Genomic DNA, 13,039 nt, shown 5'->3' with positions numbered 1-13,039 from the left:
TTTCTCTCATCTTCTCAAGTCTCAGGGTTTGTTGCGTGTTGCACAGTCTTCTTAAAATACACAGAGAATCAAGTTGTGTGGAATTAAAGAGTTCTTCTATGGTTTTGGTTCAATTCCGTGTTGCTTGGATAGAGTTCTTTTGAAGACAAGGCTACAAGTGAAGAATTGACTCTGGTTGAGTCTATGCTGGGTCAGTTAACTTGTGTAGGAGTCAACTATAGTCAACCATACATCATGATAGTTACCCGGTTGTGTAGGGATCTTGTTCTGACCTATTTGAGTTGATAGGAAGTGGTTCTGAGGTGCACAACTGATGGTTTTGGTTTTGTTTGAGGACAACTGTCAGAAGGCTTTGTTGTCTTACATGGTTTTTGTGGCAGCAGTCTGACACGAGTGGTTAGTTGAGAGTTTTTGAGATTGATTTCTGGCTTGATTGAAGTGTTTGGAGGCCCTTGAGGTGCTAGCTGACGCAGAGGAGGGGATACCTGCATTCACTAATCATTCTAACTAGTTGGTTGGGGGTAGTCACTTTGGAGACATCTGTGAGCTAGCTGTAGGCAGCAGAGAGTTAATAGTGTGGTTTTCCTTCAAGTTGAGAGAATCCTGAGGGTCTGTAGAAGTTTGAGGAAATTTGGAGAAGTTTCTGTGTCGGGTAAAGGTTCTGAGGCAGATGGTTCTATGACAGAATTTGGAGGTAGAACACAGTAGGTGGAAGATCAAGGAAAGGTCGAAAGAGGGTCCGTAGGACAAGTAGGAAGGTCTATGGATTGTAGCTATAAGGTCTGCTGACGCTGGAGAATCGTAGAGGATACTGGAGGACCCATTTTTGATTAAGGAAAGCCATTAGAATTAGTGAGTATCTGACTTGTTTGAGGCAGCCACGAGAGTTTATTGTCAGCCAGGTCAGCAAAGGGTAGTTGACTGGTTCAAAGAGCTTTTGATGCAAGTTTTTGAGACTAGCTGACCATGGAGGACATTTTGGGATTCTGGAAGGCAGATTTCTTACAGGAAACAAAGAGAAGACTTTAGAAGCAGTCGTTGGCCAGTTCTGTGGTGGCAACTGGAAGCTGTTTTGGTTAGTTGAGGTCAGGAGGGGCTCTTAGTTGCAAGATTAGAGACATTAGAGGTGAGGCTGACCTAAGAGGACAATTTGAGTAGGGAGTTGGATTAAATAGAGAGGTTGGGAGGGTATTGAAGTATTCGATTGGGGCAGCTGAGGACCAAGGGATGTCAGCTGGGTGTTGTCGGTGCCTTGTAGTGGTGTTTATGCTGGGTTGTGGTGCTTGTGATAGTCTCCTCTCTCACAGTGGTGTGCTTTGGACGAGGCTATAAAGGCAAGTTCTCCCGAAGCCATCAACATAGCCAACAAAGAGGTTGGTTGTAGGTATATACTTCCATCAATGATCACCACCTTGGAGTGCCACTTGTCACTTGTCATGACGGCTAGCACTTGTCAGCTAGACGGCCAACACTTGTTAGTTGGAGTTGTCAGCAGCAGGCAGACAACCGGCACACATCGAGCAATCTGATAATCATGAAATGAGGAAAATAAATTTGCATATAATAATGGTATGATGAAGATTTTGCCAAAAAAACAAAACAAAATAATGGAGGAGTGAGATGCAAGTGACTGCACTAGTGCCTTGTAGGAGGAGGGGGCATGCCAAAACTAGAATGCCTTGTAGGAGGGGAGGGGACATGCCAAAACTGCTCAGCAGAGGAGAATCCTTGCTAGGTGGAACTGCACGTGCGAACAAGAGGTCACCACATTGCAGCAGCAACTCTCCAAGGCGCATAAAAAACATTAAACTCAATCTTCACCAACACATTGCTGAGAGCAATGACATCCGTCTCAGCCTTCAATATGCTCTTAGCGGCCTCTTAACCCTTCCATCTCCCTCGCCAAGCGCCACTCTGAGTGACTCTCGAAAGATCTTGCCTGGGTGATTTCCACTTGGAGGGCAGTGAGGGAGGTGGCGTGATGCTACTCCTAGTGGACACAGGTCATGGCTTGATCATGAGCTCACTACAAGCATCGCCATTCCTCAGAGAGAAACAAGAAATAGTTCGTGAGGTACTCTGAGTGTGTTCTCATATCCATAGATATCTCATCCAAGGCAAACGAAGCATCAACGACAAACTGGCTGAGGATGAAGGATGGGACCGCTGAGGATTGGGATTTCGGAGTACCCTTGGATGGTGTCGAGACAAAAATAAAAAATGAAAAATGAAAAATGAAAAGCTGGTGTGTCAATATCTGAAACGATTAGGGTTGGCCACTCAACTCATGGAGTGACAACATGGGTGTAAGAGCACCATCCATGGGCAAAGAGAAGGACAAGGTTGTCATTAAAGCTTGATAGCTTGTAATCTTGATTAGTATGAGTTAATTACGATTAGTAATTTTCCATTGGCCTATATACCATTGGCTCCTTTTCACACAGTTATTATCGTCCACCCTCCTTGGCCTTCTGCCCATAAGCCTATGTCTCCCACTTACTCTTAGCTCTTTGGCCTATTCCGACTTGTGCTTGGACCTTGGCCTACTATGTACACTTCCCATGTATCCACACTCATGCGTCTACCGCACTTGTCCACTCTCATGCGTCTACCACACGTGTCCACTCTCATGCGTCCACCGCTTCATTACAAACCGTTCCCACCCAAATATGTTTCGTCCTCAAAACATGTACAAAGTAGAACCATAGTATGGATGGTTTGCATAAGTATCAAGATAAACCACTTCACACTTCTTTGCCAAAGCTGTCCACCAAGAGAGTATGCTTTGAGCCTTTGAGACCTCCAAAACTTCATGTAATGCTCCCCAGCTCATTGTTGATCATTGCTAAGAAGTGTACATGCCAATTGCATCCGCGTTTGATCCTTTCTTATGCCTTATAACATTAAATTACAAACAACGAGCTATTTTTCAAGACTCAGAAATCCACCTCGGATGCATCCAAAAAGTGTTCCATCCCCTCCAACATAAAGGCGGGCTGCCATGTTGCATCTTGAGGTAAACCTTTCCACTTGACAAGGTATTCATGCAAAGTGCGGTTGTGTAACACCTTTCCTTTTTCTCCCAACACCTTCTCGAGAATGTTCTCCACCATGCCATCTTTACTCATGGGTGGAAGCTCATCCAATACTTGTACCTCCGGCTTCAAATGCGATACGTGAAAGACATTATGTATCCTTGTAATAGATGGAAGAAGCAATTGATAAGCCACTTCACCAACCCTTCTCAATACTTTGTGTGGCCCATAATAACAGTGTGCAAGCTTTGTGTTGGTGCTACCTTTCAGAGATCCATATCGAGTTTTAGGTATCCTCAAGAACACAAAGTCCCCTTCTTTGAATTCCAATGGTCTTCAATGTGCATCTTCATAATGCTTCATCTTCTCTCGAGACTTCTTGATGTTTTCTTTGCATATTTGCAAAAGATTTTGTATTCTTTCCGCTTTCTCCCTTGCATATGGATTTGCATTCTCTTGCTTGAATGCTACGATCGGTACATGCACCTTGTAACCATAGATGGCCTCAAAAGGTGGCATTCCAATGCTACTATGTGATAGGTGCTATTATAGGCGACGAACTCCGCCAAATGTAACCAATCATCCAATACATGTTGTGTTTCATAACAATAATGTCTCAAGCCACTTGTTGACCCTCTCGGTTTGACCATTGGTTTCTGGTTGATAGGCCATGCTAGGAGTCAATTTGGTACCATGCTACACATGCTACCAAACAATGCACACCAAAATGTACCCATGAACTTCACATCTCGGTCACTCACTATTTGCTGCAGCATACCATGTAACTTGAACACATTTTCCATGAATTGGTGTGCTACCATAGATGCTGAGTGTCTCACTTTTGTTGGTACAAAAAATAGGTAGCTTTTGTCAACTGGTCAACCACCACATAGATACTATCCTATCCCCTCTTAGTAGAAGGTAAGCCGGTAATGAAGTCCACAGCAATATGCGTTCATTTACCCTCCTGAATAGGTAAGGGATGAAGCAAACCACCAAGCTTTTGTGTGGAATCCTTCTTGAGTTGACAAGGCATACATTTAGCAACATACTCTTTGACTTCCCTCCATTGATCCTTCCAATGAAAGCTCTTCCTTATGGCATCATAGGTTTTGAACAAACCCAAGTGTCCCGCCATCATGGGAGTAGAATGCATCTCATCCATGACCTTTTTCTTGAAGGATGAGTGGGGTACAAGATACACCCTTTCCTTGTGAGATAGAGTAGACCATTTTGCAACTCGAAATGAGGTAAATCATTACAAACACCATGCTATAATTTATGCACCATTTGTGAAGCCTCATCGTGTTAAGCATGTATTCCTCTTGAATCTCCTCAATCCAATCCTTATACACCTCCGTGATGGCCGATAGTGAACATGCCCACATTCTAAAAAGTGAGTGAGCCACCATAATTTCCTTTGCCTTTGTATATGTGATCTCAAAATCATATTGTTGAAGGGTAGCCAACGACTTTCTTAGCTTAGGTGAAATATTTGATTGTGATAGAAAGAATTAAAGAATCCTATGGTCACTTCATACATAAAACTTGCTTCCATATAAAGATAGTAATGCCACTTCTTGATTGCATGCAAGATAGAAATCATCTCTTGGTTATACACATGTATCTCCATATCCTTGTTATCAAGTTTGTGGCTTTTATATGCAATCACTCCATGATCTTGATACAACGCCTCTTCCACATGCATCCGCTCTAATAGTGAAAGGCTTGGAGAAATCCAGACCTTCCACGATAGGTGCTGAAGTAAGTATCCTTTTCAACTCATCAAAACTCTTTTGTGCCATTGTATCCCAAAGGAATGCCTCTTTCTTCAACTTATCCGTTAAAGGAGCTGCTATATGTGCATGCTTCTCAATGAACCGACGATAGAATGATGAGAGGCCTAAGAATTCCCTCACTTGAGTAAGATTTGTTGAAATATATGATGTAAAAGTGATAAAGGGTGAGAGAAAGAGGTCATATAGGTGTGAACACACCCCAAATGAAGTGGACATGTGGGTAGAAAAAGGATCTAGGGTTGGCCTAACCCTAGTCCTTGGTGAACCCTATATAAAGGGCAAGAGGCCTCACTTTTTGTAACACAAGTAACACAACACTTGAAGGTGAAGGTCAAGGCAACTTTGGAGTGGTTGAAATAGAAGGTAATATAGGGAAGGCAACAAAAGAGCTCCATCAAAGAGGAGATTCCGTCATCATCAATAAGCTCTCGAAGCTTGGAAGAAGAAGATCCTCATCATCAACAAGAGGAAGAAGAAGAAGAAGAAGAGGAAAAAGGAGAAGAAAACACAAGCAAATGGGTAAATCTCTGGTTTTATCTGTCAAGAAATTCTATCAATTTTTCCGTTATCATGCATGGGAACTTCTTTGTGATAAGTTGAGGGTTGCTGGGTATGTCCTCTTACCCCTCTATTAAAAGGGAAACATCATCAAGTAGGCGAATCCAAAAAACGCAGCACGTCCATTTGTGTTTCCATCTCCATTCTGTAGTGTTTCGGTCACCGTGGCCGTCCGTCGAATATTTTCGTTGCCTTCGCCGTCCTGTCGCTGTTTCCGTCCAGTGGTGCCATCTTAAGCACAGTAAGTGAGCCGTCTTGTGTGTGGTGCTTGCTATTGCTTATGCAATGGCTTGGTAAGATTCGACAGCAACAACCGGCAAAGCTGCCTTTAACGTAGTCGGCAACAAAACGCAAACAGAGCCGCACGATGCATGCAGCATAGCAAAAACGCTGCATTTTTTTTAACATTTAAAAAAAAATGCTATTCTAAAGGTTTTAAAAAACTGTTTTTTTAATCAAAGTTTTAAAAAAATGAAAACCCCTTCTTCAAAGGTCTTTAAACCTTTCTACAAGGTTTTCTTTAAACCTTTAGCTTTAAGGTTTTCCAACTGGTTTTCAACCGAGCACTCAAAAGTTTTTGCCCTCATTTCTTTTAATCTCGAGGCAAGTGGAGGAAGAAAATATTTTTTTTCGTTCTCGCTTGGGAAGTGCAAGGTATGCACAATTTCTGAAACCAAGCAAATTGACACATCAAGCAAGAACTCTGATCCTTTTTTTTATATAAACTCATGTGCATGGAAGTCGTCTACCATATTGTAATGGAGTTAGACACTGCCCTTGTGTTGATAAACAAGTGGTAAGACCTCTCTTAAATCAATGTTCACATTGGTGTATGTATTTTTGCATCATGATGAAGTGGAAGGTGGAAGCAAGATATTAAGAAGAACATGCATAAGCTATTAAAACATGGGTGGTAGCCATGTGTTAGTCTATGTGATAGCTGGACTACTAAGAAAGCTAGCATAATTGGAAGGAGACATGTACACATGAAGCGTGTCTACCACCACGAGAAAGGATTGGAGAAGCACAAAGATGCAACCAATGAAGCCAGTATAATGAAGAATGGTACATCCAAATCCCACTTGAAGATTTTCTTTTGCAAGAAGATGGTTTCATTAAAGTGGAAGAGCAACAAGGGTGGTCCATGAAGCCACTCTGGAAGAGATGGTACCAAAGATGTTACTAAGGTTGAGGAAAAATATGTAAATTCCTCAAATGTTCTCGATGAGAAAATCTTCTAGTTGAAGAGTGAAGCATGTTTGCTAGAATTGGGAGTGAACCACATTTCTCTATAACTCATCACTTTTGTAAAAGCCTAATTTATAAAGGCTACCTACCTTGTCATCTATCCTATGGTTGAGAGGGGGTAATTTTGTCTTGTATGTCCAATGCTCACCTTGCTCCATGTTTGGCATTGTCCCATGGTGGCATTGAGAGGGGGTGTTGAAATATATGATGTACAAGTGATAAAGGGTGAGAAAAAGAGGTTATGTAGGTGTGAACACGCCCCAAACAAAGTGTGCATGTGGGTGGAAAAGGGATCTAGGGTTGGCCCAACCCTATCCCTTGGTGAACCCTATATAAAGAGCAGGAGGCCTCGCTTTTTGTAACACAAGTAACACAAAACTTGAAGGTGAAGGTTGAGCCAACTTTGAAGTGGTTGAAATAGAAGGTAATTTATAGAATCTTTCTATATATCTTGTGTTCTTGCTCTCTCTCATATATGTTGCTTTATCTTGCCACCATCAACTATTGCTTCCGTTGTGTACTCCCCATAATTTTGACAAGATTGGTGGGAGTAGGCCAATTCTTCACACACTCTACCTTCTTTGGCTCCACCCTTATGCCATCAATGCCTATAATGTGAGCAAGGTATTCCAGCTCTTTTACCATGAATGTATGCTTGGTTTCTTTGGCATACAATTGGTTGGCTCTCAATGCATCTAATACTTTCTTTACATGAACCAAGTATTTCTCTTCACTCTTGCTATACATTGCGTTACATAGCCCAAATGGTATCACCATGAAATGATAGAGGTCTCTTTTGGTGCGAAATGCTGTCTTGTACTCATCCCCACTTTTCATTCTTATTTGGTAGTAACCAGACCGCAAGTCAATCTTTGTGAAGAACTTGGCACCATTCAATTCATCTAAGAGATCAATTCTTGGGATTGGGTATCTATTCTTGGTGGTGATTTTATGACATCCCGGTAATCTATGCACATTCTAAAAGTTTCATCCTTCTTCTTCAACAATAAATTAGGCGACACGAATGGTGATTGACTTGGTTCCACCCACCCCATATCTATTAACTCTTTAACTTGCTTTGCCACTTCGTTCTTCTCCACTTTTGATAATCTATATAGAGATTTATTGACCAGCCTTGCATTCGACTCTAACTTAATAGCATGATCTACCTCCCTCATCGAGGGCAAGCATTTGGGCATATGGAACACATCTTCATAATCTTTGAGTAGCTTCTCCATGCCCATGTGTAAAATTTCTCTCTTTTTCTTTGTCCTCGTCTTAGCCACTCTTATTCAATTCCCTCTTGAGATATGTGCTATGATCAAGGTTAACTTTGAGGTGCCAAAACCATGCAATGTAATGGTCTCATTCCCATCCATGAACCTCAAAAACACTTATTGAAAATTCATAGAGAAGGTTCCAAGAGTTGATAGCCAATCACACCCCAAAACCATATCAATCGGTCCTATATCTAGCACTAACAATTCAGCTTTACAAGTGTACTGCTTTGAGAGCCTCAATTCCAAATTTTTACAAATCATTGTGCAATCCATATTATCCCCGTTTTCCACTTCAACTTTTCTCTTCATTGCTAATGTATCCAGGTACAACTTGAGATTTTTCAATGATTTGCGGTTCACAAAACTATGTGTGCTACCGCTATCCACCAACACAAATGCATCACTTTCCTTGATCTTAACTTTGAAACCAAAGCTCTTTGTGATACTTTGGCACCACATTTGTAGCATATGTTTTTGTCCCTCATCTTGTTTTGATGCGGTCTTCCCTGACAAATTTGGTCTTGTTCACCCCATCATTGGTTGGCTTTGCACCCACTTGTGAAGGCTTTTGAGAAGTATTCTCACTTTTGAAACCTCATGCATTGTATGGTTTGCCACCACCATAGATGGTAGGAAATTTAGGTATATTGGGAGTAGTAAAAGGTGGCTTTGTGGAAGCATTTAACCCATAATCTGGCCGATGATTTACCCATGTATTTCCATATGTTTCCTCATATACCTCGGCCATCATTTCATCCTTGAGAGTTGTTGGTCTTTGTGCCTTCCACGCCCATTCTAATTACATTCTTCAAGCCCTTGATACACTTCACTAAACCCTTCTACATGAAGCATAAGCTTTGTGTGTACTCTTTCACACTTGAGTACCTTTGTTGTAGATCATCCCATTACAAACCATTTTATCTTTGTGCATCTTGGAAGTTAATGCTTCTCTCATATCTTCCTTGAATGCATCCCAACTTGTGACACTTCACTAAACCCTTCTACATGAAGCATAAGCTTGAGAAACTTATGTGTGTACTCTTTCACACTTGAGTACCTTTGTTGTAGATCATCCCATTACAAACCATTTTATCTTTGTGCATCTTGGAAGTTAATGCTTCTCTCATATCTTCCTTGAATGCATCCCAACTTGTGGCCTCATAATCTTGTGATTGGAGATGCTTCCACCATGCATGAGCATACCCTTCCAAGTGTAAGATAACATAGTAAAGCTTAGCTCTCTCACTTCAAGGGTTCATCTCAAAATAGAGATCCAATTTGTTCACCCATTCCTTGAAGATATCATTGTTAGTGCCTTCAGTGACTAAGCTTTGAAAGGATAATCTTATCTTTCACACCCTTAAATTCATCTCCATGTCCATGTCGGTCACCCCACACCTATGCATAGGCCCATCCACATAACCATTGTTATCCTCAAACACATCATCAAGATCTTTCTCAAAACATGAGGTCTTGAAGCACCGCCTCGATGAGTATTCCCCTTGAATGGAATATGAGCATCACTCCTTGGGAATCTTGAGCCTTCATTCCTTGGGTTTGGAAATGCATGACCCTGGCCTTTGGATTCATTGGGTGTGTACGGAAACATCGGGTTACGCATAGCACCATAAGTAGAATGAAAACTTTGGTGATGATTCTCTTTGTCTTCAACATGAGCTTGACAAACATGTTGAGATGATCCACCCTTATCTTCATCCCTAATATTTATGTCATAAAAAATGCCCCTAATCTTTTGCACAATTGGTTGGACCATGCTTTCCCCACAAGTGGTTGCATCATGGTTTCCATCATGCTTCTCATCATTCATCATCATCATTTGTGACATGTCATTTGTCATAGCAGGCATCGCTTGTGCATTTGCTCCTCCTAATTGATTTGATGCATTGGCCACATTTATAAAATTTGGCCCAATTTACACATGATTTGTCCTATGTGTCATACTTGCATTATTGTTGCCCCCCTTGAAATTCACGTCCTCTTCACCAATCACCTCTACATGATCCTCATTCACCATTTCCCAGTCTTCTATTATCTCTTGAAGTCCCACCGCTTGCTTGGATGGACGCCCCTTAGGCATAAATGCCAAAAATAGAAAATGGCTCGTAGAAGGCTCAATAAATGCTATTTTCTATTTTTGGCATAAATGCCAAAAATAGAAAATGGCTCGTAGAAGGCAAATGGTGTTGAAAATTGGCGATCTATGGCTCTATGGGGATAGCTCTTGTTGTGTAGTATCCAAATATACATGAAAAATATTTTTTTGGATAGCCCTAGTATTCTCTATTTTAGGGTTTATATAACACTGCTAAAAATAGTAATTTGGCTCCAAAACCCTAAAATGAGGTTGGAATTTTGTTGGCAGAAGCTTGTTGGTAAGCTTTTGATGAGTAGTACTGTTCCTACAACGAATCTCGTTGCTTCAGTCAAAGTGAAAGTACTCTCTATTTTGACTTTTATGAAAAAGTCAACTATGTGTGTTGACCAAGCATGCAATACCCGATTCCAAAATTTTTTGTGCCATTTGGCCGTTCTCCCACTCAGAGGCGAATATGTCGCTGAATAAGAGAACCAAGTCTAATGACTAATGTACAGGATTGATGAGTGAGAACCACACTCATCCCAATGCCCACAGATGGTCTATAATCGTGTGCATCCGGCTGTCCTGCTCCCGTGTAAGTCCATGCACCACCAGACATACTGCAAGTATGTATGCAATACCTGCATAACTTCCCCATGCGGCACTATGCCAGCATCAGTGTCACACCGAAAGACTGATAGCAAATGCTCCCACTGAAGCTGCTAAATCCGGTCTCGAGATCAACGTCTCGTACATGAGACCACCAAATGTCGACGCAACACTAGCTAAACCTGCTAGCCGTACTGAACATGCATCAACATGAATGTCCCTCGCAATAGGCATCTCTGGTTGACTAGGCATGTCAACCCCATGCATCTCCTGAGTGTCCACAAAAGACGCATCAACCTGCTGTGCAACCTCGGAGCAAGGGTGCTGCTCTAGGTGTCTACTAGAAGACAAATCCTACACAACTGAATCCTCATGCTCGCTGTAAACATGGTGAGGAATGACTGCATAATAGCTGACTCCGGGATGGTCGTCACCTCCCTGACATCCATAAGGACTGGATCCACATGTCCTGACATAACCATATCAGCCTCTAGCATGAGCATATCAAAGTCAGACTGTGTCACAGATGCCGCATCAACATCTATAATAGTAGTCAAGTCAATCCTGTCAATTTGTGTCTGTAGGGAGCAGATCCGCTCTACCTCTGTATGCACAAACTCTAACAACTACTGTGTCTCACTAAAGCAATCCCACTCTACCTCTGCACCTGCAAATATATCCTACACAGCATCATGCTCAATCTCGAGCATCTCAAGAAATGACTGCATCACAGAGCTAATGTCTCAGCATCTATATCTGACATCTCATCCTGCTGTGACTCACTAGAGCACTCTCGCTCTACCTGTATCTCCACAGAGTCTACTGACATGTCCTGCACAGCTACATGCTTTGTCTCCTGAGCATACTAGAGCGTACTCGCAAATGAGACATGTCTTGTCTTGCGCTCCTCACATGTCAGTAATGCAATTGAGACTATGTCGTCTCGTACCTGATCCACGTGCTGCATAGGGTAAATCATGTCAACCCTGGCACCTCTCGCAATGACCAGCGAACCCAACTGCATCGTAAAAGATCGCTCTCGAAGCGAAATCTGGCATTCACAATCTCTGAGGAGCTGACCAACTGAGATCAATCTCACTCTCAAGTCTGGTACATATCGCACATGTCCAGCAAATATGATGCACCACTCGACAATGACAGTCTCACATCTCCTGCACCAACCATGTCATGCACTGAACCATCAAACAAGTGCACACTGCCAAGCATTCCACTAGAATAGCTACAAAACCACTCACGACATGATGTGACATGAAACGTATCATCCGCATCTAGCAACCACTGCGAAGGAAGTGCATGATCCTCATGCATAACAACATCTAGTGCATAACTCAAAGCAAATGTGACATCGCCGTCACTCGTGTACTCAGACACTGCATTTACTCCCTCAACTATCAAATCAACTGAGCTAACTGCATCTCTGAGACAACCATGTCTCCTGCGCTGTCGCATACGATGAAAACAACGCCGTCGAATGACCACAATGCCAACATGTAACCTGTCGACGTATACGTGAATGCCTCTGTCTCACATGAGTGATGACTCAAATCCATCATACATCTCATGTAATCTCTGCCACAATGCTCTCGTAGTCGTCTCATGCATAACAAGAGCAAAAATAGACTCCACAAGGAACAAGCGGATCGTAGATAATGCCAACTTATCTAGCTCCTGCCACCACTGATCGTCATCAGACATACTAGAAGGTCTACCTGCATCACCACTCAATGGTCCATGCAACCCTCGCTGTGTCAATGCATCAAGCATACACTCTCACCATGCCGCAAAGTCTGACCCATCAAACATGCGCATCTGTGAGAGGTCACAATCTGATCGATCACCTGTCTCTGCCATGAGAACAACGTAGCAAACTAGAAGGCCAAATCGCTGTCCAAAAGCACATGCCAATTGTCTACAAATATGGCAAAACGAGATGTGAATCTATGAGACAATCGCTATGAAATCCTGTAATCCTGTGAGCGAATCGCCATGCTCACCCGTGAGCTAATCTCGCCAAGCTCACAATGTGCGGTATCGATGCATACACGCACTAATCTCCCACCTGCAGAGAACACCGCACGTAAACCTTGGGTGCTATCGCAATCGTAACCTAGATCGCATCAACCAATGCGCATAAAACTCTTGGAAACATTTCGCCAGAGTTCCGACAGTATAACGGCTATAAACCCAATAACCAAGCAACTGCCTGTAAGCTCAAGACCATGAGCATCCAATATGCATCAAACCACACTCAATATACGTGCATAAACCTCTGCAAATCTGTGTCCAAACCGCAGTACCTGTCTCTAAGAGCGTAACTCAAGCTCATGCACATATATCCACAGTCACATACATGTGAGCAACGTAGCTCAAAATGTCTGCCAATCCGTAACC

The 13,039-nt window shown here is 42.4% G+C and overlaps 1 pseudogene; it reads right to left on the bottom strand.

Annotated features, from left to right (window-relative positions):
- Positions 1-10,437: 10,437 nt before the first annotated feature.
- On the bottom strand, positions 10,438-12,579 carry LOC147636855 (uncharacterized; annotated as a pseudogene).
- Between the last annotated feature and the right edge of the window lie 460 nt (positions 12,580-13,039).

The sequence above is a fragment of the Cibotium barometz genome, chromosome 7 (assembly GCF_041138505.1).
Source record: "Cibotium barometz isolate CiBa-2024 chromosome 7, ASM4113850v1, whole genome shotgun sequence".
Classification (NCBI taxonomy): Eukaryota; Viridiplantae; Streptophyta; class Polypodiopsida; order Cyatheales; family Cibotiaceae; genus Cibotium; species Cibotium barometz.
The sequence above is the reverse complement of the archived record's forward strand: the minus strand, read 5'-3'. Positions and strand labels throughout refer to the sequence as shown.